Here is a 25,998-nt window from a genome sequence, read left to right as displayed (position 1 = left end):
GGATAGAAAACCCAGAGATAAACCCACACACATATGGTCACCTTATCTTTAATAAAGGAGGCAAGAAAAAGACAGCCTCTTCAATAAGTGGTGCTGGGAAAACTGGACAGCTACATGTAAAAGAATGAAATTAGAACACTCCCTAACACCATACACAAAAATAAACTCAAAATGGATTAAAGACCTAAATGTCAGGCCAGACACTATCAAACTCTTAGAGGAAAACATAGGCAGAACACTCTTTGACATAAATCACAGCAAGATCCTTTCTGACCCACCTCCTAGAGAAATGGAAATAAAAACAAAAATAAACAAATGGGACCTAATGAAACCTAAAAGCTTCTGCACAGCAAAGGAAACCATAAACAAGACGAAAAGACAACCCTCAGAATGGGAGAAAATATTTGCAAATAAAGCAACTGACAAAGGATTAATCTCCAACATATACAGGCATCTCATGCAGCTCAATATCAAAAAAACAAACAACCCAATCCAAAAATGGGCAGAAGATCTAAATAGACATTTCTCCAAAGAAGATATACAGATTGGCAACAAACACATGAAAGGATGCTCAACATCACTAATCATTAGAGAAATGCAAATCAAAACTACAATGATATATCACCTCACACCAGTCAGAATGGTCATCATCAAAAAACCTACAAACAATAAATGCTGGAGAGGTTGTGGAGAAAAGGGAACCCTCTTGCACTGTTGGTGGGAATGTAAATGGATACAGCCACTATAGAGAACAGTATGGAGGTTCCTTCAAAAACTAAAACTAGAACTACCATACGACCCAGCAATCCCATTACTGGACATATACTCTGAGAAAACCATAATTCAAAAAGAGTAATGTACCACAATGTTCATTGCAGCTCTATTTACAATAGCCGGGACATGGAAGCAGCCTAACTGTCCATTGACAGATGAATGGATAAAGAATGTGGCACATATATACAATGGAGTATTACTCAGCCATAAAAAGTAACGAAACTGAGTTATTTGTAGTGAGGTGGATGGACCTAGAGACTGTCACACAGAGTGAAGTAAATCAGAAAGAGAAAAACAAATACCATATGCTAACACATATATATGGAATCTGAAAAAAAAAAGGTTCTGAAGAACCTAGGGGCAGGACAGGAATAAAGACGCAGACGTAGAGAATGGACTTGAGGACACGAGGAGGAGGAAGGGTAAACTGGGACGAAGTGAGAGAGTGGCATGGACATATATACACTACCAAACGTAAAATAGATAGCTAGTGAGAAACACCTGCAAAGCACAGGGAGATCAGTTCGGTGCTTTGTGATCACATAGAGGGGTGTGGGATAGGTACAGTGGGAGGGAGACACAAGAGGGAGGGGATATGGGGATATACGTATAGGTATAGCTGATTCAGTTTGTTATACAGCAGAAACTAACACACCATTGTAAAGCAATTATACTCCAGTAAAGATGTTTAAAAAAACAAAAGTAAAATGCTTTGCTGTAAGCCCTCAGGGAGCTGGGGGGGGAGGGGGCGGGTTTGAGCGCAAGCACCTGTCCTCCTTGGGTTTACCATTAAGCTGCACTTTCCTTCACCACAACCAGGTGTCAGTAGATTGGCGTTTACTGCGCATGAGCAAGCGGGCCTGCGTTTGGTTTGGTAACAATTTGGCAACCAACTTGGGGCTCAGTCGCGTGTGGACGCCTCACCCTGGCACATGGGCCCTGGCTGGCAGCTGCTCCTGGGGGCCTGTCCAGCAGCTGCCTGAGCAGCTTTGTCTCAGAGACGCCCCCAGAACTGGCCAGCGGGCGTCCCTGGCCCTCGGCGCTTTGGATTTTGGTGGTGATGGAAACAAGGCACTCACGCTGGCCAATGGAGCCATCTTTGGTGAGTAATGGGGCTTGTGGTGTGAGAACACCCGGGTACCCTTCCCTATCGCATTGGCTTTGCCTGCGGCAGAGCATTGGTTGGAATTTTCCCTTTTGGACCAGCCTTGGTATTTCATTCAGCCTCATCTCTGAGGGGCCGTTAGTTGGGGTTCTCCCTTTCTGGGGCTCGGGAACTTTGACCCTGAGAGGCAGTTTTGCATTGCATATATTTCATAACACCTGCCGTAAATAGTTAATTATGGGTAATCAGAGCTCTGTTCATCTTAAAATCCGCCTAGGGTGAATTTAGCAAAACTGGGAGATCTTCAGCTATGCTCTCATAAATGAAAGAAAATGATGTTTTTATTGTAACATTGTGTGGCCTCAGTACTCCCTGAGATCTGGAGAACAGTGGCCTCTAGTGAGCCTTTTCAGTTGCTTTGGCTTTTACTTGGGGGGGGGGTGTGTGTCTCGGTACCTGAGTCCAAGTCCTGTTCTCTCTTCCTGGTTTTGCTGAAAGTGAGGCATGCGAATGTGAGCAAATTACAGATATATTATTTTCTATTACTGTTATTTGTTTAAACTGAATTGGATATTTGGAAATTGGCAGGGAGCTGGGGGCGGAGGGGAATCCTGAAAATGGCCAAGATGGCTGGAATCTACATTTCTCTTCCTGCGCCTTTGAGATGTAAATGATCTACTGGGGATCTCAGGATCTACCTGGGATCTCAGGAACTTATCTAATAATCTGTGTCCCTGAGGCTGAGGGGGGAAAAAAAAAGGCTCTTTTTTTCTCAAGCAGAAAAACTAAGATCTCTGGTTCTGTCTTTATGTAAAACTTAACTTGTAAATAAGCTGTATTTAATTGACTTAACAGTAAGCACTTGTAAATTAAATACTTCTAAGTATAAAAAATGCTAGCCAGAACAAATTTCGGGTTCACATGATCTAGGAAATATTCACTATTAAATTAATATCTGGTATTAAACCTAGCTTAAGCTTGTTGGTATACTCAATACAGATGTCTCTTATTGTGCCTAGCTTTACTGAAGGTCAATAAATTTATGTCACTTGTGTTGCAGTTTGTTAGCAGAAAGAAACAAATTAACTTGGTATGATGAAATTCTTATAAATAAATGCAAATGATATAAGAGCTTTTGGGTGAATTCTTTAGAAATAATTATGTTTTAGGAATGTCTACTTTAAAATGATCTCTCCAGGTATTTGTTAAGTTGAAATTTGAGAGTTGTGCTATATTAAGTTAAATGATGATTCGAGTTGTGCTACATTAAGTTAAATGATGGAAGTTTATTGAATAGCTAAGTCATTCCCAAACATAATAAGATACTGAAAATTAATTACTAAACATTGGCTTCCCCTTACAGAGAAACTGAAGGTGTTTAGGACTATTACTAAATGTTTGGTGCCACACTGAGGTATTTTCTATAAAAAGCACATGTTTTTAGAAATTATTATTGGTATTTATGTTTACCAATCTACAGAGTGCTAATGTAAAAGACAGGTTACAATTGCTTCTTGGTTTTCACTAGAAATAAAGGTGTCTAAGAGTTGAGGATTCTAATTTACGTATGTAATTAAAGCTACTAAAAACAATAAAGGAAACATTTCACTATACACTAGGAAAGTAGGATATATGTTTTGAGTAAAAGAAGGTGTGAGGAATGGAATTGCATTTTATTAAGGAAGAGAAAGTGATTTGGTCCTAGAGCTGGCTGTTTCTAGATGGGAAAAAAGTATGGGACAAAACTAATATGGATACAGAAGGCTGTGGAAGGTTTGTGGAAAGGGAGCCCTGAAAAAGTTCTGTGCGTGGTCAGGCTGAGATTAGAGTAAACGTAATTAGGTAAATGGATTTTGTTATTAAAAGTAGGCTGCTGGAGAGCTCCAGCATAGTGTGCTTGTGGAGGCGGGGTTGGCGGTCACCGTGGGGGTCACCATGGGGGTCACTGTGGACGTGCACGAGGTGTGCAAGCACCCCTTCGAGCAGGTGGTCACCAGCTTCCTCCGAAAGTATCTGAACCCCATGGATAAAAACGTCATCTCTGTAAAAATTGTGTAGGAAAAACAGGATGTCTCAACAGGGATCATCTATAGAAAGAAGACTGCAGTCTGTCAGAATGTGGTTCCAGAAATTTTAAGGAAGGTGAACATTTTAAAGATACCTCATATCCAGTTAGGAGAGGAATCGTGGTTCAATCCTCAGGAAAGGAACGTGGCTATGTGGAGTCACTGTCTTACGTGGACACAATAGGCATCCATGAAGGAAGAGTCTGTCTTCTGGGAAAGTGTGAAAAATCCAAACTGGACGGAGTTCATTCAGAAAGGTGGGATTTCAGGCACAGGGGCTGGTTTTCTCAACTGCGTTTGGGAAACTTTTGCCAGCACATTTTAAAGACAGGGTGCCCAGAAGGGAATTAGAATAATGGAGATGCTGCTAAAGGAACAGTGCGGTGCCCCCTTAGCCGAATAAAGAATCACCAGGAAGTTCTGTTGTGTCTACTTTTTCTCGAGAATCTTTTCTCAGACACAACACATCCAAAGACACAATTTTCGAAATACAGGTTTAAGGATGTGGTGTTGGCAGCTTACAGAAGAGGAGACCTTCCTGTCAGGACATGGCAAGATACACTCCCCTGGGAGCTGGCCTCAAAGAGCGGCTCTAGTGGAGCGGAGACCTTCTGGCTGATCCTTATGGCATAATGTCTATGATTTTACAAATAAAGGAAAAATCCCATAGAAGGTGATGTCTTCCCTTCTTCAGGATATCCTGCTGATTGCCTGGTGGTGGTGTTGGGGCAGCCAAGGATGGGCCAGAGGCCTGGAAAGTGCTGCCTGTTCCTGTCTGTTCTCGGCATCATTGCTCATAGGATTCATGAGAGGATTCTGGGACAAATAAAGGAGTTAAACCTGATACCTGATTCTTAGGTAGCCTGGAACAGAAAGGAATATACCAGACCTGTGTTGAAGTTAAGCCATATTCATAGTAATGTTGAAGATTCTCAGAAATCAGGAGCATTTGATTTCTACCCATCAGTACTACATAACTGCCATCAGCTGACTTTTATAACAACACATGAACTGTGATTGGTCCTTAAAAGAAGCTGGGGAGTGGGGAGGTGGGCTATCATCTTGGCTCCTTCTAACTCACTCTGGGATCTGGAGCAGATCATGTGACCACTCTGTTTTTCACTGGGCAAAGGGGGATAATCAGGCACAGGTCTTTCTATTTGTGATGATTAAACAAGGTGGTTTGGTATGAAAAGCACAGGTTTGGGAGTCAACGAGACTCGGGTTTGAATTTGATCATGGTCACGAGATAACTCGGTGATCATGTACGTAATTTAAAATCTTTCTGGAATTCATTTTTTAGGTTTGTAAAATGAGATTATAGAGTTAACCCTATGATGTTGTTGGAACAACTGGAGATCGTGTGATAACGTGCTTTCCATGTCACCTGGTGCACAGAGTAAATAGAAGCTATTATCAGTACACGAAACCAGTTTGGAAACGTGCTTTTCTAATGTAATGTAATGTAATGTAGTATTACTGTTTGAAAATTAGATGACGGTAGTTTGCCTTTCCCACAATCGGAAGCCAAGATGTAAATGCACACTACCTAAAAGAAAGCTTGAAGAGGGGCAATAATTTGGAATTCATCTTCTTAAAAAATAATTGGGCCATTACTGGAAAGTCTTGGGGAAATCATTTTTTTAATATTTGATAAATGTTCCATGTAGCGAATTGATGACTTTCAAAGCAATTGGGTTTTTTTGGCTTTTTGTTTTATTTTTATACAAGCCTGCCACTGTGAGCTCCTCTTATTGTATTTGAGCTGTGCCTGAGTTTTGTGTCTTAGGATAATTTCCCTTCATTTCCTTAGTGTTTCATTCCCCAATTGTGTTGGAGGGAAAATGAATGGTAGAAACCAGAAGACACTTTGACCTCCTTTTCCAGTTTGTAAATGGCATTTGGTAGGCTTTTGGAATAATGGCGCATTTCCAAAAATAAAAGGTGATGTGAATTATCACAGAGGTGAGAGGCAAGAAATCTGTACTTGGAGGCTGACGTTAGAATAAATGTAACCCTGGGAGTTCCCTGGTGGCCTGGTGGTTGGGACTACGAACTTTCACTGCCAGGGCCCGGGTTCAATCCCTGGTCGGGAAATTGAGATCCTGCAAGCCTCGTGGTGCAGCCAAAAACAAATACCGCATGCTAACACATATATATGGAATCTGAAAAAAAAAAAAAAGGTTCTGAAGAACCTAGGGGCAGGACAGGAATAAAGACACAGAGGTAGAGAATGGACTTGAGGACACAGGGAGGGGGAAGGGTAAGTTGGGACAAGTGAGAGAATGGCATGGACATATATACACTACCAACTCTAAAACAGATAGCTAGTGGGAAGCACCTGCAAAGCACAGGGAGATCAGCTCAGTGCTTTGTGACCACCTAGAGGGGTGTGGGATAGGTACAGTGGGAGGGAGACACAAGAGGGAGGGGATATGGGGATATACGTATAGGTATAGCTGATTCAGTTTGTTATACAGCAGAAAGCTAACACACCATTGTAAAGCAATTATACTCCAGTACAGATGTTAAAAAAAGTAAAATAAAACGCTTTGCTGCAAGTCCTCAGGGAGCTGGGGGCGAAGGGGCGGGGGCGAGGGGGCGGGGGCGGGTTTGAGCGCAAGCACCTGTCCTCCTTGGGTTTACCATTAAGCTGCACTTTCCTTCACCGCAACCAGGTGTCAGTAGATTGGCGTTTACTGCGCATGAGCAAGCGGGCCTGCGTTTGGTTTGGTAACAATTTGGCAACCAACTTGGGGCTCAGTCGCGTGTGGACGCCTCACCCTGGCACATGGGCCCTGGCTGGCAGCTGCTCCTGGGGGCCTGTCCAGCAGCTGCCTGAGCAGCTTTGTCTCAGAGACGCCCCCAGAACTGGCCAGCGGGCGTCCCTGGCCCTCGGCGCTTTGGATTTTGGTGGTGATGGAAACAAGGCACTCACGCTGGCCAATGGAGCCATCTTTGGTGAGTAATGGGGCTTGTGGTGTGAGAACACCCGGGTACCCTTCCCTATCGCATTGGCTTTGCCTGCGGCAGAGCATTGGTTGGAATTTTCCCTTTTGGACCAGCCTTGGTATTTCATTCAGCCTCATCTCTGAGGGGCCGTTAGTTGGGGTTCTCCCTTTCTGGGGCTCGGGAACTTTGACCCTGAGAGGCAGTTTTGCATTGCATATATTTCATAACACCTGCCGTAAATAGTTAATTATGGGTAATCAGAGCTCTGTTCATCTTAAAATCCGCCTAGGGTGAATTTAGCAAAACTGGGAGATCTTCAGCTATGCTCTCATAAATGAAAGAAAATGATGTTTTTATTGTAACATTGTGTGGCCTCAGTACTCCCTGAGATCTGGAGAACAGTGGCCTCTAGTGAGCCTTTTCAGTTGCTTTGGCTTTTACTTGGGGGGGGGGGGGGTGTGTGTCTCGGTACCTGAGTCCAAGTCCTGTTCTCTCTTCCTGGTTTTGCTGAAAGTGAGGCATGCGAATGTGAGCAAATTACAGATATATTATTTTCTATTACTGTTATTTGTTTAAACTGAATTGGATATTTGGAAATTGGCAGGGAGCTGGGGGCGGAGGGGAATCCTGAAAATGGCCAAGATGGCTGGAATCTACATTTCTCTTCCTGCGCCTTTGAGATGTAAATGATCTACTGGGGATCTCAGGATCTACCTGGGATCTCAGGAACTTATCTAATAATCTGTGTCCCTGAGGCTGAGGGGGGAAAAAAAAAGGCTCTTTTTTTCTCAAGCAGAAAAACTAAGATCTCTGGTTCTGTCTTTATGTAAAACTTAACTTGTAAATAAGCTGTATTTAATTGACTTAACAGTAAGCACTTGTAAATTAAATACTTCTAAGTATAAAAAATGCTAGCCAGAACAAATTTTGGGTTCACATGATCTAGGAAATATTCACTATTAAATTAATATCTGGTATTAAACCTAGCTTAAGCTTGTTGGTATACTCAATACAGATGTCTCTTATTGTGCCTAGCTTTACTGAAGGTCAATAAATTTATGTCACTTGTGTTGCAGTTTGTTAGCAGAAAGAAACAAATTAACTTGGTATGATGAAATTCTTATAAATAAATGCAAATGATATAAGAGCTTTTGGGTGAATTCTTTAGAAATAATTATGTTTTAGGAATGTCTACTTTAAAATGATCTCTCCAGGTATTTGTTAAGTTGAAATTTGAGAGTTGTGCTATATTAAGTTAAATGATGATTCGAGTTGTGCTACATTAAGTTAAATGATGGAAGTTTATTGAATAGCTAAGTCATTCCCAAACATAATAAGATACTGAAAATTAATTACTAAACATTGGCTTCCCCTTACAGAGAAACTGAAGGTGTTTAGGACTATTACTAAATGTTTGGTGCCACACTGAGGTATTTTCTATAAAAAGCACATTTTTTAGAAATTATTATTGGTATTTATGTTTACCAATCTACAGAGTGCTAATGTAAAAGACAGGTTACAATTGCTTCTTGGTTTTCACTAGAAATAAAGGTGTCTAAGAGTTGAGGATTCTAATTTACGTATGTAATTAAAGCTACTAAAAACAATAAAGGAAACATTTCACTATACACTAGGAAAGTAGGATATATGTTTTGAGTAAAAGAAGGTGTGAGGAATGGAATTGCATTTTATTAAGGAAGAGAAAGTGATTTGGTCCTAGAGCTGGCTGTTTCTAGATGGGAAAAAAGTATGGGACAAAACTAATATGGATACAGAAGGCTGTGGAAGGTTTGTGGAAAGGGAGCCCTGAAAAAGTTCTGTGCGTGGTCAGGCTGAGATTAGAGTAAACGTAATTAGGTAAATGGATTTTGTTATTAAAAGTAGGCTGCTGGAGAGCTCCAGCATAGTGTGCTTGTGGAGGCGGGGTTGGTGCTCACCGTGGGGGTCACCGTGGGGGTCACCGTGGACGTGCACGAGGTGTGCAAGCACCCCTTCGAGCAGGTGGTCACCAGCTTCCTCCGAAAGTATCTGAACCCCATGGATAAAAACGTCATCTCTGTAAAAATTGTGTAGGAAAAACAGGATGTCTCAACAGGGATCATCTATAGAAAGAAGACTGCAGTCTGTCAGAATGTGGTTCCAGAAATTTTAAGGAAGGTGAACATTTTAAAGGTACCTCATATCCAGTTAGGAGAGGAATCGTGGTTCAATCCTCAGGAAAGGAACGTGGCTATGTGGAGTCACTGTCTTACGTGGACACAATAGGCATCCACGAAGGAAGAGTCTGTCTTCTGGGAAAGTATGAAAACTCCAAACTGAACAGAGTTCATTCAGAAAGGTGGGATTTCAGGCACAGGGGCTGGTTTTCTCAACTGCGTTTGGGAAACTTTTACCAGCACATTTTTAAGACAGGGCGCCCAGAAGGGACTTAGAATAACAGAGATACTGCTAAAGGAACAGTGCGGTGCCCCCTTAGCCGAATAAAGAGTCACCAGGAAGTTGTGTTGTGTCTACTTTTTCTCGAGAATCTTTTCTCAGACACAAGAAAGACACAATTTTCGAAATACAGGTTTAAGGATGTGGTGTTGGCAGCTTACAGAAGAGGAGACCTTCCTGCCAGGACATGGCAAGATACACTTCCCTGGGAGCTGGCCTCAAAGAGCGGCTCTAGTGGAGCTGAGACCTTCTGGCTGATCCTTATGGCATAATGTCTATGATTTTACAAATAAAGGAAAAATCCCATAGAAGGTGATGTCTTCCCTTCTTCAGGATATCCTGCTGATTGCCTGGTGGTGGTGTTGGGGCAGCCAAGGATGGGCCAGAGGCCTGGAAAGTGCTGCCTGTTCCTGTCTGTTCTCGGCATCATTGCTCATAGGATTCATGAGAGGATTCTGGGACAAATAAAGGAGTTAAACCTGATACCTGATTCTTAGGTAGCCTGGAACAGAAAGGAATATACCAGACCTGTGTTGAAGTTAAGCCATATTCATAGTAATGTTGAAGATTCTCAGAAATCAGGAGCATTTGATTTCTACCCATCAGTACTACATAACTGCCATCAGCTGACTTTTATAACAACACATGAACTGTGATTGGTCCTTAAAAGAAGCTGGGGAGTGGGGAGGTGGGCTATCATCTTGGCTCCTTCTAACTCACTCTGGGATCTGGAGCAGATCATGTGACCACTCTGTTTTTCACTGGGCAAAGGGGGATAATCAGGCACAGGTCTTTCTATTTGTGATGATTAAACAAGGTGGTTTGGTATGAAAAGCACAGGTTTGGGAGTCAGCGAGACTCGGGTTTGAATTTGAGCGTGGCCACGCGATAACTCGTGATCATGTATGTAATTTAAAATCTTTCTGGAATTCATTTTTTAGGTTTGTAAAATGAGATTATAGAGTTAACCTTATGATGTTGTTGGAACAATTGGAGATTGTGTGATAAAGTGCTTACCATGTCACCTGGTGCACAGAGTAAATAGAAGCTATTATCAGTACACGAAACCAGTTTGGAAACGTACTTTTCTAATGTAATGTAATGTAGTATTACTGTTTGAAAATTAGATGACGGTAGTTTGCCTTTCCCACAATCGGAAGCCAAGATGTAAATGCACACTACCTAAAAGAAAGCTTGAAGACGGGCAATAATTTGGAATTCATCTTCTTAAAATAAAAAAATTGGGCCATTACTGGAAAGTCTTGGGGAAATCATTTTTTTTAATATTTGATAAATGTTCCATTTAGCAAATTGATGACTTTCAAAGCAATTGGGTTTTTTTGGCTTTTTGTTTTATTTTTATTCAAGCCTGCCACTGTGAGCTCCTCTTATTGTATTTGAGCTGTTTGTGCTGCCTGAGCTTTGTGTCTTAGGATAATTTCCCTTCATTTCCTTAGTGTTTCATTCCTCAATTGTGTTGGAGGGAAAATGAATGGTAGAAACCAGAAGACATTTTGACCTCCTTTTCCAGTTTGTAAATGGCAGTTGGTAGGCTTTTGGAATAATGGCGCATTTCCAAAAATAAAAGGTGATGTGAATTATCACAGGGGTGAGAGGCAAGAAATCTGTACTTGGAGGCTGATGTTAGAATGAATGTAACCCTGGGAGTTCCCTGGTGGCCTGGTGGTTGGGACTACGAACTTTCACTGCCAGGGCCCGGGTTCAATCCCTGGTCGGGAAATTGAGATCCCGCAAGCCTCGTGGTGCAGCCAAAAAAAAAAAAAAAATAGAATAAACGTAACCGTTCATACCCAACAACTTGCATTCTGTGAAGGCAGGAGTTCTCAACCTTGGCTGTCCATTGGAACCACCTGGGAGCTTTCTGCACTCCTGCTGCCTAGGTTACATCTCAAACCAATAAGTCAGAATTTCTGGGGGTGGAACCCAGGCATCAGTATTTTTTAAAGCTCCCTAGGTGATTCCAATGGGCAGCAAACACTACAGTGAATTCTAGGTGATTTGCAGATATTATCTGATTCCTTTCTTAACACCTCCAGGGTAGGAACGTATCTTTGTAGCAAGAATTATTGTTAGAAAGAGTGAAGCACGGAGAGGCTGACCTTTTGCCTTAATTCCTTGAAGCTGGGGTGGCCAATGGAAATGCCTACAAGGGTCTGGCAGGTGACCTGATGCGTGAAGCAGGCTGGCGGCCACTGGGGAGACCCCAGGAGTACATGGCTGGCAAAAGGTGAGCAGTTGCTGCCCGGCTCCAGCACAGTGTTGCCAACTGGCTGGTTTTCCTAGTTCTTCCAATTTCCAATTTTCTAGGAAAAGATAGATAAAAAGAAAGAAATCGCCCAATTTTTATGTGTTGGCAACGAATTCAGGATTGTCGAAAGCATGGTGCCGGCCAAACAGAACATGTTTGCCAGTAGTTTCCAGCCTTTGCTTCAAGAGTGTTACGGACCAGCTTAAACATCTCATCCAACTTTTAAGAGATTTTCATTTCCCTATTCTGGATGTAAGCTGCTTTCTGCCTCTCCTCCAAGGCTGCTTTTACATGTATTTTCCTCCCCATTCCCAAGCAATCCTCTGAACTTGCATCAGACACTTTTCCTCATTTTTTTCCCTTCTGCAGGCATCCATTACTTCAAGCTTCACATATATGGCTTAGAAATCGTATACTCCTCTTAAAATTAATTGGGCTTGTTAAACTTTATTTTTATTATGTGTCAGAGTCTTCTTCCTGTGATAAAATATTTAGAAGTCCACATTTAACTTGATTATAAAATGTCAATACCAGGGGTAGAGCCTTACTGGGTACATAGAAGCAAGGGTGACAAGGGTTAATTCACAGACCTGGCCAGGCTCCTGCTGGCTGGGTTTGCTGATCCTACACAGGAAGGTGTGGATGTATTACAGTGATTCCCAGGCTTCTACTTGTACCAGAAATCCTTGGGTAGGTGGGCTCAACTGCTGGTTCCCAGGGCCTCCCCCAGAGATTCTGATTCATGGAACTTCAAATGGGACTCAGGGACCTGCATTTTAAAACAAGTTCACCAGGAGACTTGGTTGTGCTGTTTCACAGACCAGATTTTGAGAAACGGTGATTTAGGGGAGGTGTTTGTGGCTTCTGTGTCTCCTATCCTTTAAGAAGCGTTTATAGTCAGTTGGGTCCACTGATCAATACAGCTGATCACTCAGGACACAATATAAAGTTCTCATGCACAGAGAAGCTGACTGAGGCTTTCCCTACATGATTAGGGTGCTTTTACCATGAACGGGCTTTTATGGTTTCAATCATGGGGTTAAAAAAGGTGCTATATTCTTTTGATATAAATTGCTTTGTGTATTTTATAAACAGTACCTGTGTAGTAATATCCCATTTATCGACATCGTGGTGAATGGTATAGCTGACTCAAGTTTATTCTTTTAAGTTGCACATCTTTTTTTGCTCTATTTCAGCCATTTACACGGAACTCTTTTTTTTTCACATCTTTATTGGAGTGTGGATGCTTTGCAGTGTTGTGTTGGTTTCTGCTGTGCAGCAGGGTGTATCGACTATACACATATGTGTATCCCCATAGCCCCTCCATCTTGAGCCTTCTCTTAATTTAGTATACATTTCCCTGCTTTTGCAAACAATGTACTGAAGATAATGAAATCATTTCAGGGTCATCATTTATGTTTTGAATTCTTTCAGGTCTTATCTGGGTTTGTTAAAGCCCCTCCACTGAATGGCTCTGCTCTTTGAGTTTTGCCATGTTTTTCATGGTTTCTTCTTTTCCGTCCCTGTTCCCTGTGGTTTCTCTCCTCCTTAAGTCCGCCTGTCTCTAGGAACTTTGCTCTCCTTTACTGTATGGAGTTGGGAAATGCTGTAATTGCATACTGTATGTCAAGTGACAGTAAACAGGAGCGGAGTGAGTCTTTGGGAGGCTTTCTTTAGCAGTGAAATGGATGAACATTGCTGCACTGACTTGGTGACATTATTTTAGTGGCTCTGCTACTTCCTCTAACTTACTTCCTGATCCTCGACTGCAGTTGTCAGATCTGTGACCTCCAGATAACTGAGATATTGCTACAAATGATTTACTTAAATCTATAAGCTGTTGTCTCCCCAATTGTGTTAGTGTTTTCATATGTACAGTTCTATAATGTGAAACGTAAGTAGATTACAAATGAACATTTCTGTGCCAAGTTTCTTTGCAGGATAAAGTGTTTTTGATTCAGTGTTATTGTGATTTAGAGCTATAAATTAGTTGTATACCTGTGAAATTCAATCCTACCATCATTCGGAAATAAAGTTGTCACAACTAATTTTTTTTTTTTTTTTTTTTTTTTTTTTTTTTTTTTTTTGCTGTACGCGGGCCTCTCACCGCCGCGGCCTCTCCCGTTGCGGAGCACAGGCTCCGGACACACAGGCCCTGCGGCCATGGCTCGCGGGCCCAGCCGCTCCGCGGCACGCGGGATCCTCCGGGATCGGGGCACGAACCCGCGTCCCCTGCATCGGCAGGCGGACTCTCAACCACTGCGCCACCAGGGAGGCCCACAACTAATTTTTTTTTAAAAAGTAGGCTGGTGCAGGACTAGATTTGTTCCTCTAAAGAGAACAAGTATACTTAGAATGCTGATTTTTTTATTAAATTGTATCTTTTTAAATTTATTTATTTATTTATTTATATTTTGGCTGTGTTGAGCCTTTACTGCTGCGTGCGGACTTTCTCTAGTTGCGGTGAGCGGGGGCTACACTTCTTGCGGTGCATAGGCATCTCATTGTGGTGCCTTCTCTTGTTGCAGAGCACGGGCTCTAGGCGCACGGGCTTCAGTAGTTGCGGCATGCGGACTCAGTAGCTGTGGCTTGTGGGCTGTAGAGCACAGCCTCAGTAGTTGTGGTGCATGGGCTTAATTGCTCCATGGCATGTGGGATCTTCCCGGACCAGGGATCGAACCCTTGTCCCCTGCATTGGCAGGCTGATTCTTAACCACTGAGCCACCAGGGGAGCCCTAGAATGCTGATTTTGATAACACATGGTATGAATTTACTTGCCTTTAAGTGATCTGTATTTGCTTTTTTTTTAAATTGAAGTATAGTTGATTTACAATGTTGTTAGTTTCTGGTGTACAACAAAGTAATTCAGTTATATATAGACATACATGTATGCACATATACATATATATCTTTTCATATTCTTTTCCAGTGGTTTATTACAGCATATTGAATATAGTTCCCTGTGCTATACAGTAGGACCTTGTTATCTGTTTTATATACAGTAGTTTGTACCTGCTAATCCCAAACTCCTAATTTATCCCTCCCCCATCCCCTTTCCCCATCAGTAACCATAAATTTGTTTTCTATGTCTGTGTCTGTTTTTGATTGTAAATAAATTCATTTGTATCATATTTTAGATTCCACATATAAGTGATATTATATGCTATTTGTCTTTCTCTTTCTGACTTCACTTAACTATGATAATCTGTAGGTCCATTCATGTTGCTGCAAATGGCATTTTCATTCTTTTTTGTGGCTGAGTAGCATTCCATTGTGTATATATACCACACCTTCTTTCTCCATTCCTCTGTTGACGGACATTTAGGTTGCTTTCATATCTTGGCTATTGTAAATAGTGCTGCTATGAACATTGGGATGCATGTATCTTTTCAAATTAGAGTTTTCTGCAGATACATGCCCAGGCATGGGACTGCAAGATCATATGATAACTCTACTTAGTTTTTTAAGGAACCTCCATACTGTGTTCCATAGTGGATACACCAATTTACATTCCCACTAACAGTGCAGGAGTGTTCCCTTTTCTCCACACCCTCTCCAGCATTTGTTATTTGTAGACTTTTTAATGATGGCCAATCTGACTGATGTGAGGTGATACCTCATTGCAGTTTTGATTTGCATTTCTCTTAATTAGTGACGTTGAGCATCTTTTCATGTGCCTATTGTCCATCTGTATGTCTTCTTTGGAGAAATGTCTATTTAGGTCTTCTGCCCATTTTTTAACTGGGTTGTTTGCTTTGTATTGAGATATATAAGCTGTTTGTATATTTTGGAAATTAAGCCCTCGTTGGTTGCATCATTTGCAAATATTTTCTCCCATTCCATAGGTTGTCTTTTCATTTTGTTTATGGTTTCCTTTGCTGTGCAAAAGCTTAAAGGTTTGATTAGGTCCCATTTAGTTTTGGTTTTGTTTGTTTGATGGTTTGCTTTTATTTCTTTTGCCTTGGAGACTGACCTAAGAAAACATTGCTACAATTTATGTCAGAAAATGTTTTGCCTATGTTCTCTTCTAGGAGTTCTATGGTGTCACATCTTATATTTAAGTCTTTAAGCCATTTTGAGTTTTATTTTTGTGTATGGTGTGTTCTAACTTCATTGATTTACATGTGACTGTCCAGCTTTCCCAGCACCACTTGCTGAAGAGACTGTCTTTTCTCCATTGTATTTTCTTGCCCGCTTTGTTGAAGGTTAATTGGCCGTAGGTGTGTGGGTTTATTTCTGGGCTCTCTATTCTGTTCCATTGAGCCACATGTCTGTTTTTGTGCCAGTCTCACACTGTTTTGATTACTGTCGTTTTGTAATATTGTCTGAAGTCTGGGAGGGTTATGCCTCCACCTTTGTTCTTTTTCCTGAGGATTGCTTTGGCAATTCTTTTATGGTTCCATATAAATTTTAGGATTATTTGTTATAGTTCTGGGAAAAATGTCATGGGTAATTTGATAGGGATCACATTAAGTCTATAGACTGCTTTGGGTTGCATGGCCATTTTCATAATATTCTTCCAATCCAAGAGCATGGGATATCTTTCCATTTCTTTGAATCATCTTCAATTTCCTTTATCAATCTTTTTTTTTTGCTCAGCATATGAGTCTTTCACCTCCTTGGCCAGGTTTATTCATTAGTATTTTTTATGCAATTTTAAAGGGGATTTTTTTAAAACTTTCCCTTTCTGATATTTTATTGTTAGTGTAAAGACATGCAACAGATTTCTGTAGGTTAATCTTGTATCCTGCTACCTTGCTGAATTCGTTTATTAGTTCTAGTAGTTTTGGGGTGGAGTCTTTAGGGTTTTCTATATATATGGTATCATGTCATCTGCATAAAATCACAATTTTACCTCTTCCCTTCCAATTTGGATACCTTTTTATTTCTTCTTGTTGTCTGGTTGCTGTGGCTAGGACTTCCAATACTATGTTGAATAGAAGTAGTGAGAGTAGGCATCCTTGTCTTGTTCCAGATGTTAACAGGAAGGCTTTTGGCTTTTCACCACTGAGTATTATGTTGGCTCTGGGTTTGTCATAAACAGCTTTTATTATGTTGAGATATGTTCCCTCTATACCCACTTTTGGTAAGAGGTTTTTTTTTTTTATCATGAATGGATGTTGAATTTTATCAAATGCTTTTTCTGCCCCTATTGAGATGATCATGTGGTTTTTTAATTTCTTTTGTTGATGTGGCATATGTTGAACCATCCTTGTGACCCTAGAATGAATCCAACTTGATTGTGGTATATGATCTTTTTTATGTGTTGTTGGATTCAGTTCACTAATATTTTGTTGAAAATTATTGCATCTGTATTCATCAAAGATATTGACCTGTAATTTTCTATTTTGGTAGCGTCTTTGTCTGGTTTTGGAATCAGGGTGGTGGTGCCTTCATAGAATGAGTTTGGGAGTGTTCCCTCCTCTTCAATCTTTTGGAAGAGTTTGAGAAAGATGGGTATAAGTTCTTCTTTGTATGTTTGGTAGAATTCGCCAGTGAAGCCATCTGGTCCTGAACTTTTGTTTGCAGGGAGTTTTTTGTTTTATTTTGTTTTATTTTGTTTTTTACAGATTCTATTTCACTTCTAGTAATTGGTCTGTTCAAACTATTTCTTCTTGATTCAGTTTGGGCTTCTAAAAACGTGTCTAGGGGCCTCCCTGGTGGCGCAGTGGTTGGGAGTCCGCCTGCCGATGCAGGGGATACGGGTTCGTGCCCCGGTCTGGGAGGATCCCATATGCCGCGGAGCGGCTGGGCCCGTGAGCCATGGCCGCTGGGCCTGCGCGTCCGGAGCCTGTGCTCCGCAACGGGAGAGGCCACAACAGTGAGAGGCCCGCATACCGCAAAAAGAAAAAAAAAATAAAAATAAAAACGTGTCTATTTTTTCTAAGTTGTCCAGTTTGATGGCATATAATTGTTCACAGTACTCTTATGGGTTTTTTCCCTGAAGTATCAGTTGTTATTTCTCCTCTTTCATTTCGTATTTTGTTTCTTTGAGTCCTCTCTCTTTTCTTCATGGTGAGCCTGGCCAGGGGTTGTCAATTTTGTCTACCCTTTCAAAGAACCAGCTCTTGGTTTTATCTTTTTTTTACTATTATTTTTTAAATATTTATTTCCTCTCTGATCTTTATTATTTCCTTCCTTCTGCTGACATTAGATTTTGTTTGTTTTTCTTTTTCCAATTCTTTTAAGTGGTAGTTTAGGCTCTTTGAGATTTTTCTTGTTTTTTGAGGAAGGCCTGAATTGCTATGAATGTTTCCAAGGACTGCCCTTGCTGCATCCCATAGACTTTGTATAGTAGTGTTTTGTCATTTATATCAAGCTATTTTTAAATTTCCTCTCTGATTTGCTCATTGACCCATAAAATTCTTCATCTTATAGATGAGAAAGCTGGGACTCACAGTGAAATGGTTTAGCTCAAACCAGCTGCTGATGTAGAGGGAGAACACAGGCCCAGCAGCTGAGACCCTCAAATTCTCCAGATGGTTCCTGCACTGGTGCTTCTCAAAGTGTGTTCACCCTCTGTTTTGGGGGGACAGGGCCAGCAGTAAACCTGCACAGCCTTGCCCCAATCATCCTGTTCTCTTCCCTAATATAGCCCACAGAGATCTCCATTTCCCTGGTTCACTACATTGAGAACATCACGCTGATGGGATCTGCTGAGCAGGAAGTAGCAAGGTTTTCAGAGGCTTTCAAAACACATGCAAACGAGAGAGAAGAGAACCCCCACAAGCACTCAGGGCCCCGTCCTCAGTGAAGGGTCTGGGACACAGTGGTCTGGAGTAAGTGGAGATCTCTCCCCCAGGGTGAAAGACAAGTTACTGCACCTCCAACCCAAAGCCAGGTGCCACACTTGGCATGCCCTGTTAGATTCTGGAGGCAACAGAGAACATGTGTGAGTGAGCTTCTTACCCATCTACACAGTCACCCAGAAGGCTGCCAGCTTCGAGTGGGGACCAGAACAGGCTGCAGCACATGTTGCCTACAACCTGGGCCCGTGATCTGGTGGAGACACCAATGCAACAGTGGCTGCACAAGGAGGAGACCCACCCACTGGATACTGTGCGCCCGTTATGCCACTGAACCAGCAGGGGAAACAAGAAGGCGTTCACTTACTGGCCGGAGTGGTTGATCCCTATTACCAAGTGGAAGCTGAGTTGCTCTGACTCAGTGGGGGTCAGGAGGATGCTGTCTGGAACCAAGGGTGTCTCTGGGTGCCCCGGCACTTCCAAGCCAGATAGTAAAGGTGGATGGAAAACCACAGCAGCCAATAATGTCATGGTGGTTGAGGACTCAGACCCCGCAGAGATGAAGGCTTGGGTCACACCACCAAGTAAAATATCCACACCAGCTGGCATTCTGGCTGAGAGTGGGGGAAGATACAGAACGAGGGGTGGAAGGAGGAATTTGTACATATCTATGAGGGCCTCACAACCAGGATTACAGAAACAAGGATGTAATGACTTGGCATATCTTCTATTGCTGTGTTTTAAGGATGTATTTGTTTTTATGTGCTAACCATCCTCTTTTCTTCGCATCATTACTTTATACACGATTGTCAGACGTTTAGTTTACGATTTAGCCTTTAGGGACTAGAATATTCAGCGGCGCTGTGACTGAATTTCAGGAGTGATGTATATACAAATCAGTTATGCATTCAGTGACCCTTGAAACTGCATCCCCTCATTTTGGGGAAAAGAGTGAGAATTTATTTGGAAGAAGCATGGCTGTATCTTGTCAGATAGGAACATAAAGTTGTTTGTTGTGTATAAAATTACAACGTGTGTAGCAGGTACATATGGAAGCTGAGTCATGGAAGGAGGACACTGCTGTTTTCAATTTGTTGCCTCTAGTTCCAAATTCACCCATTGTTGACTGCTCCGTGGAGAGGAATCTGGACCTCTTAAGCATTTTCCCTTTCCCACACGGCACGATGTTAAGTGTTGCCAGGAGAGGGCGCTGGAGAGACACTGCGGGAGGAAAGGGCTCTTCCTAGAGGTGATGGGTTGCTCATCAGGCTTCTCCAGCACGCCGCCCAGTGGCCGGCTGCTGCAGTGCATGGCAGTCAGCCGCATCCAGAGGCTTCCCCCGACGGCCGCCCCACCCCACAGGGCAGTTTTGTAACAGAGTGCCTCCAGTGAGCCCCCTCCCAGTGACAGCTTTCCCTGGCACCCTGGGAGGGGCAGGTGTCCAGTGAGTTCCTCCAGCATGGCACCGCAGCGCTTCTCTGCCATCCGCTGAACCATGGCCATGCCCTCCCAACAGTTAAGTCTGGATCTCAGCCCTATTGGGGTCCAGGGTGTGAGGGTCTCTTGGGTGCTCGACCTCAGCCCCAGGGGGAGGAGCTAGTCCTTACAGCTGCTCTTCCTGGATTCTTTAGGCGTCTCTGTGCTTCTTTTTCTCACTAACAACTTAAGGCAAATCCAAAGTGCCTTCAAGGAGGGGGGCCACCTGGAAGTCATCTCAGGACTGCCCTCCCTCCACACCCCTTTTCTACCTTTCTGCCCCTCCTCCCATGCCCCCCATTTCCGTCCTTTCCTCTCTGTCCCCCTGTTCTCCCTCCTCCTCTTCCTTGCCTTATCACCGTCCTCCCACAACCTTTGAAAAATAAACAGTCCACTTTTCCTGCACTTGAGATGAAGGTTGCATCAAATCCCTTAGTGCCTGGCATAGGGCTCCCTTCTTTCCCTGTGATGTCACACTGGGAAGGGGTGGGCAGAGGGCACCAGGCAGCCACCAAGGGCTGTCATGGTCACCTCCCCAGCCAGGAGGCCCAAACAGCACTGGCCTCCCTTCAGGCACTTCCTGCCACCTTCCTCTCCAAAACTCCTTCAGTGACTGTGGATTGAAAAATGTACACAGAAGAGTCTAAGGAAAAACTGAGACACACGAAGATGCCCCAAGGCATGGAGGGACTGGAAACTTCCTTAGGAACCAGAGTTCATTGTTCCCCCCACCCCACCCCTGTGGGAGTGAGGAAATTGGCAGAGCGCAGGACGGTCAGTGTGCCCCCTACTGACCAGTTGTATGTATGGACGTAGAGAAACACGCACGTTTTATGCTACGTGATAACATGAGTTATATGTTATTACGTGGCTCTGATAACAGATTGAAGGATATGCTGTGCCTGTCCATCAACCAGGGGCTGTTGGGTGGATTACAGGGGACCCACACGTTGGACTGCAAGGCAGCCATTTAAAGAAAGGGCTAGATCTGTGTATTAGCATGGAAGCATGTCTGTGATGCATCGATGAGGAAACAGAAACGGTCTGTAAAAGTATATGTAAGCATGACGTTTTCTATTAAACCTGGAAGGGTTAAGCCCCACCTCGTTACAAATCATAATCTCAAGGACGCAGGTGTTGAGGAGCAGACGCCATCACTTCCAGCCTCGGCTCTGGTGATATTTGACTACAGTGTGCACACGAGCATCTCATAATAGAACTGAGATATTTCCGATCTGGAAAATGAATATATGAAACACACAAACAGACTTAAGGCTGGTCAAGTCCCCTCCCCAGGCCTCAGTTCTCTCATCTGTAAAATGGGGTGAACCTCTCTTCCTCTCATAGTTTTATCTATGTAACAAAGATCTGTAGAAACAGTTTCTCTGTGCCAGGTACCATTCTAAGCACTTTCTACATATTAACTAAATCAATCTTTATAACAAGCTAATGAGGGAGGGACTATTATTATCCCCATTTTATTGATGGAGGAACTGAGGCACAGAGAGGTTGAGGGAATTAGCCAAGCTCACCCAGCTAATAAATGGCAGAGCTGGGATTTGAACTCAAGAAGTCAGGCTCCTGGGCCCGGCTTCTTAGGTACCATACAACGTAGCAAAGAGTCAGTGAGAATGTTATGTGAAGTGCATTCCACATAATGTGTGTCAGTGATATTTGTGGAAGGTGACAATGCTTCTCAGATCTGCCTAAAGTGTGTGCTCCCCACAAACTCCTAGAATGGCCCTTGGCCCAAAAAAGCACACAGGACCCAACTGCTGAATTAATGAATGTGTGAATGAATGAATCCACAGATATCTGGATTAAAACCTTGCTTTTCTAAGCAGTTTTTTGCATGGCAGCATCTAGCCCACGAGTTGCCACATAGTAGGGCTAAGAGATGCAGAGGTGAATAGTGAGATGAACAGCATTTGGCACACAGTAGGCTGGCAGGAAATGACGGATGAATTACAGCAGGATGGTTTTTCTTCTGTTTCCTACAGCCCCATCCTGACTCCCACTCGCCTGGGAGCTTCAAGAGGGCAGGGATCACGGCAGCCAGCCCAGGGCCTGCAACACAGTAGGCGCTCAGGAAAGGCTGAAGAACATGTGGCTGACGAGAGTAGGGCCTGCAGGAACAGAGGGGGTCAGAACTGGGCGAGCCTCAGTCCTGAGAGCTCAGGCAGGATGACCGCAAGGGGCCTGCTCACAGCCTCTGTGGGCAGCTCAGGATGGTGCCTGGCCGCGCCCTGGGTGAGAGACAGGAGGATCTGCCTCTGTGAGGGGAGGAAAGTGGAGAGGAAGGCAGCTGCGGGGGCGGCCAGAGCCCGAGGCAGGCGGGGTCCAGGAGGAAGCCCGCCACCATCAACTGTGGGTCTGAGGCCAGGAAGAGCTTCCACACACCATGTCTTCTGGGGGGACCTCCTCCTGGTTCCCTCCAGCAAAAAGCATCCTGGCCTCAAGGAAAAGGCTCCTGAAGGAAAATACATGCAGGCTCCCCGCAAAGTCCTCCTTCCACCCCGCAAAGCTCCCATGTCCGCCCTATAAGTAATCCCATGCGAGGAAGAGTCTCCCTGCCTTGAAGCTCCCAGAGGCAGAATTAACCATCCAGCTTCCTTCTCCCTGTCCTCCCAGGCCCCACCCACCCCTCCTGAAACCTGGTCCCTTGCAGCGCCCCCCTTCCACCTCCTGCCCTCCTGGGGAGGAGCCTCCCATCACTCATCGTCGCAAACGTCCGTGTGCTTGCCGAGAACGTGGGGCTCTAACTGTGCGGTTCTAGGCACGTCCATCAGAGCTGGGCCTTTCATTGTGCGGTTCCACTCGTCTGCGTTCTCACCTCCTTGTGACACAGCTGTCAACTGCTGAGAGAGGCCTGTGAAAATCTTCCGGTGTCGCTGTGAATGGGGATCTGATAAGTGCACCCAAGTGTGAAATTATTATACCTTCCAGTGAATTAGGTCTTTGGACATTGTATCATAAGCCTCTTCATTTCTGACAGTGCTCTTTGCCATAAGGTCTTTTTGGTCAGATATTAATACAGTCTTACATGCTTGCTCTTAGTATTTTATCTTGGCACTTGTCGTCTTCCTGTGCCCTTATAGTTTTAGCTGCATCTTTTACAGACAGTGTATTGCTGAGTATTATTTTTATTTCTGTTGTTAATCCAACATGACATGGCTTCTTCTTGCTATTACTGATATACTTTGATTTACTGTGTTTGCTGATATATTTGAATCTAGATCTACCATCTTTTTGCACTATTTTTCATGTTTTTTCTATGCATTTCTTTTTTTCTTCCCTTTGCGGCCTTCTGCTGGACTGAGTTTTCTCTGTTTCCCCTTTTATTTTTCATGTTGGAAGCTGTACATTCTGGCCCTATTGTTTTAATGTCGACAATGACATTTAAATTGTTCCCCTTGGCTTCAAGCTAATTGTGGGTAATTGAGTTAATCAATATCTATACCTTCCTCTCCAGCAATACAAGGACTTAGATCACTTTTATTCAGATTATTCTGTGAGAGGATTTATTTCCACATATTTTCATAACCTCAAAAACACTCATTGTTATTGTTGTTTTCTATAAATTGTGCATTTTCTTTTACCCACATATTTACCAATTTCCCTTCACCACTTCTTGCCGTGGTCCATGCCTCCTCCTGCATTTGGTTTCCTTCTTCCTAAATCATGTGTCTCAGTAGTTATTTCAGCATGGCTGGTGATGATTAAAGCTCCTTTTAAAAACGAATATTTATTTATTTATTTGGCTGTGCCAGGTCTTAAATGCAACATGGGATCTTTGATCTTTGTTGCAACATGTGGGATCTTTTTCGTTGCAGCACAAGGGATCTAGTTCCCTGACCAGGGATCGAATCCTGGCCCCTTGCATTGGGAGTGCGGTGTCTTAACCACCGGAACACCAGGGAAGTCCCAAAACTGTTCTTTTGTGTAGCTGAAACTGTCTACTTCAGCTCTCATTGCTGACTGATAGTTTCACTGGGTATAGAATTCCAGGTTGTCAGTTGCTGTGTTCTCGGCACTTTGAGGACGGTGACTTTTATCTTCTGTTGTTGCCGTTGAGATGTGTCATGTCAGGCCTTCCTTGGCAATCTTTCCTTTCAGTTGATGGTGATATTTTCTTTGGTTCTGTGTTCTGCAGTCATATTATGTCATGGATTTCTTTTTACTTATCCTGCTTGGTTTTTATATGTGACCCCAAATTTTTAGGTATTTTGTAAGAGCAGGGGTTTTTGGTTTGGTAGTTCACAGTATAGCAGGGGGCAAAAAAAGCCAAAATCATTCTTGGAGGTGCAAGTGTGTCCCCAGCACTGCCTGTCCCCTGGCCATGTGCAGGTCTGGCAGGAGAGGGATGGAGTCAGAAAATTCCAGGCCTCAGCTCTCAAATGAGCCTGGCCTTCAGTTAGCCCTCGGGGTGCAGGACATCAGGGTGGGAATAATTGGCACAAGTAAGATAACTTGCTAGATACTCAGCAGTGTTCCTTTGGAAGGGGATCTCCATGACTGAGAGCAGACAGAGGGATGAACTCCTGCCACGTGTCAGGGCTGGTCCAGGTGCTGAGAGAACAGGGACTGAGGAGGGGAGAACCCCCTTTGGGGAGCTCACAGTGCAACAAGGCCAGAGTCGCTCTCATGTAACACCGGGGTCGGGGGAAGCTGAGACTCCCCAGTGCTCCCCCAGTTGTTAGCAAACATGTACCCACATGGCAGGCGCCTGATGCAGAGGCTGCCTCTCGGCAGCAATGAGGCACCCGTGTGACACTCTTCACAGTTTGCAAATTGCTTTCATCCTCACAGCAGTCTGTTGAGCCCCTCCACTTAAAGACAGGGAAGCTGAGGCTCAGAGGGCAAATAGGCTAACTTCTCTGTGCCTCAGTTTCTTCATCTGTCAGATGGGATAATACTGGTCCCAATCTCTTCCGGCTGGTATGAGAATGCAGTGAGTTGATATCTATGAAGCGCTTTCAGTAGAGCAGGAGTTAATAGTAAAGGAAGGTAGCACACAAGTGTCAGTGATGAATGTTACCGACATCAGCCCAGAATCCACCCCTCCCCACGGCCCTTCACCCCTCTCCCGCAGTGCCCTGTCATCGTTTCCTCTGTAGCATTTGCCCCTGTGTGAAATCACACGTTCATTTACCTGTGCACCTGTTTACTGCGTCTCCCACACACATCACATGTGCCATGAGGGCAGGACCTCACCTGTTTGTTCACTGAGTGTCCCTGACCAGGTGGCACTCCACAGATGTCTCTGAGTCTGAGAGTAACTAAGCAACTGATGGAGGCTACATTTCAAGGACTCCCAGTTGACCTTGATCCACGGGCCAACCACTCACTCTGAACCACGGAAAACAGCCTCTGAAATGCACATTCCCGGTCAGGCACAGCCACACTTAGAGTCAGTGTCACGCCATCCTGCCCCGCCTCCTCCGAGGGCATCCTCATCCCTGGGCTACATTTATTTTGTGCTCATAATACTCTCTCCTTGGACCTCTGTATGTTACACCCATTGGCGATTACAGATCCCCTGCACAGCCGGGGAAGGTTCTCAGGGGCAGGAACTAAACCAGTCATCTGAGCCTCCAGCAGGTGTCAGGAATCTGGAAGGTATTCCTTCACCCGGATTCGGCAATTTTCAAAGTTTTGCCAACCTCACTGTATTTATGCCCTCCGCCCGCCCCCCACCAGCACGCACTTATTTCCCCCATGAGTATTTTTAAAGCAAATCTCAGACGTTGCATCATTTTATCCAACTTTACAATTCTAAGGGGTTTACACACCCACCAGCTTCTCTCTGAGAGGTGGGTGCCATAATCCCATTTTACACATGTGGAAACTGAGGCCCAGAGAGCTGAAGTTCTTGTGCAAAGTGACAGAGGTGAACGGTGGGCCCGGCACCAAGGTGGCTGGACCCCCGGTCCTAAGACGCCCCTCCCTCCACGAGGCCCCTGGCCAGCCCTCCTCCTCTTCCCCGGGGCAGGGCTCCCAGGGCCAGACTTTGATCTCTTCCAGGGCCAAATTCCAGATGGAGGCCTCACCAGCCGGCTCGGGCAAGACGATTGATGGGGTGTTGATGACGTCAGGGTTTACAGACAAGCTCCAGGCTGGGCCGGGGTGCTGTGGGCTGATTGTCAGCCGTGATGGGAACCAGACACCTCGGCC

The 25,998-nt window shown here is 43.9% G+C and overlaps 2 pseudogenes; both read left to right on the top strand.

Moving 5' to 3' along the window:
* The first annotated feature begins 3,814 nt into the window (after window positions 1-3,814).
* Window positions 3,815-4,348, top strand: LOC132503225 (PRELI domain-containing protein 2-like; annotated as a pseudogene).
* A 4,505-nt stretch (window positions 4,349-8,853) lies between these two features.
* On the top strand, window positions 8,854-9,381 carry LOC132503226 (PRELI domain-containing protein 2-like; annotated as a pseudogene).
* Window positions 9,382-25,998: the final 16,617 nt, after the last annotated feature.

This window comes from Mesoplodon densirostris, chromosome 15 (genome assembly GCF_025265405.1).
Source record: "Mesoplodon densirostris isolate mMesDen1 chromosome 15, mMesDen1 primary haplotype, whole genome shotgun sequence".
Classification (NCBI taxonomy): Eukaryota; Metazoa; Chordata; class Mammalia; order Artiodactyla; family Ziphiidae; genus Mesoplodon; species Mesoplodon densirostris.
The sequence above is the reverse complement of the archived record's forward strand: the minus strand, read 5'-3'. Positions and strand labels throughout refer to the sequence as shown.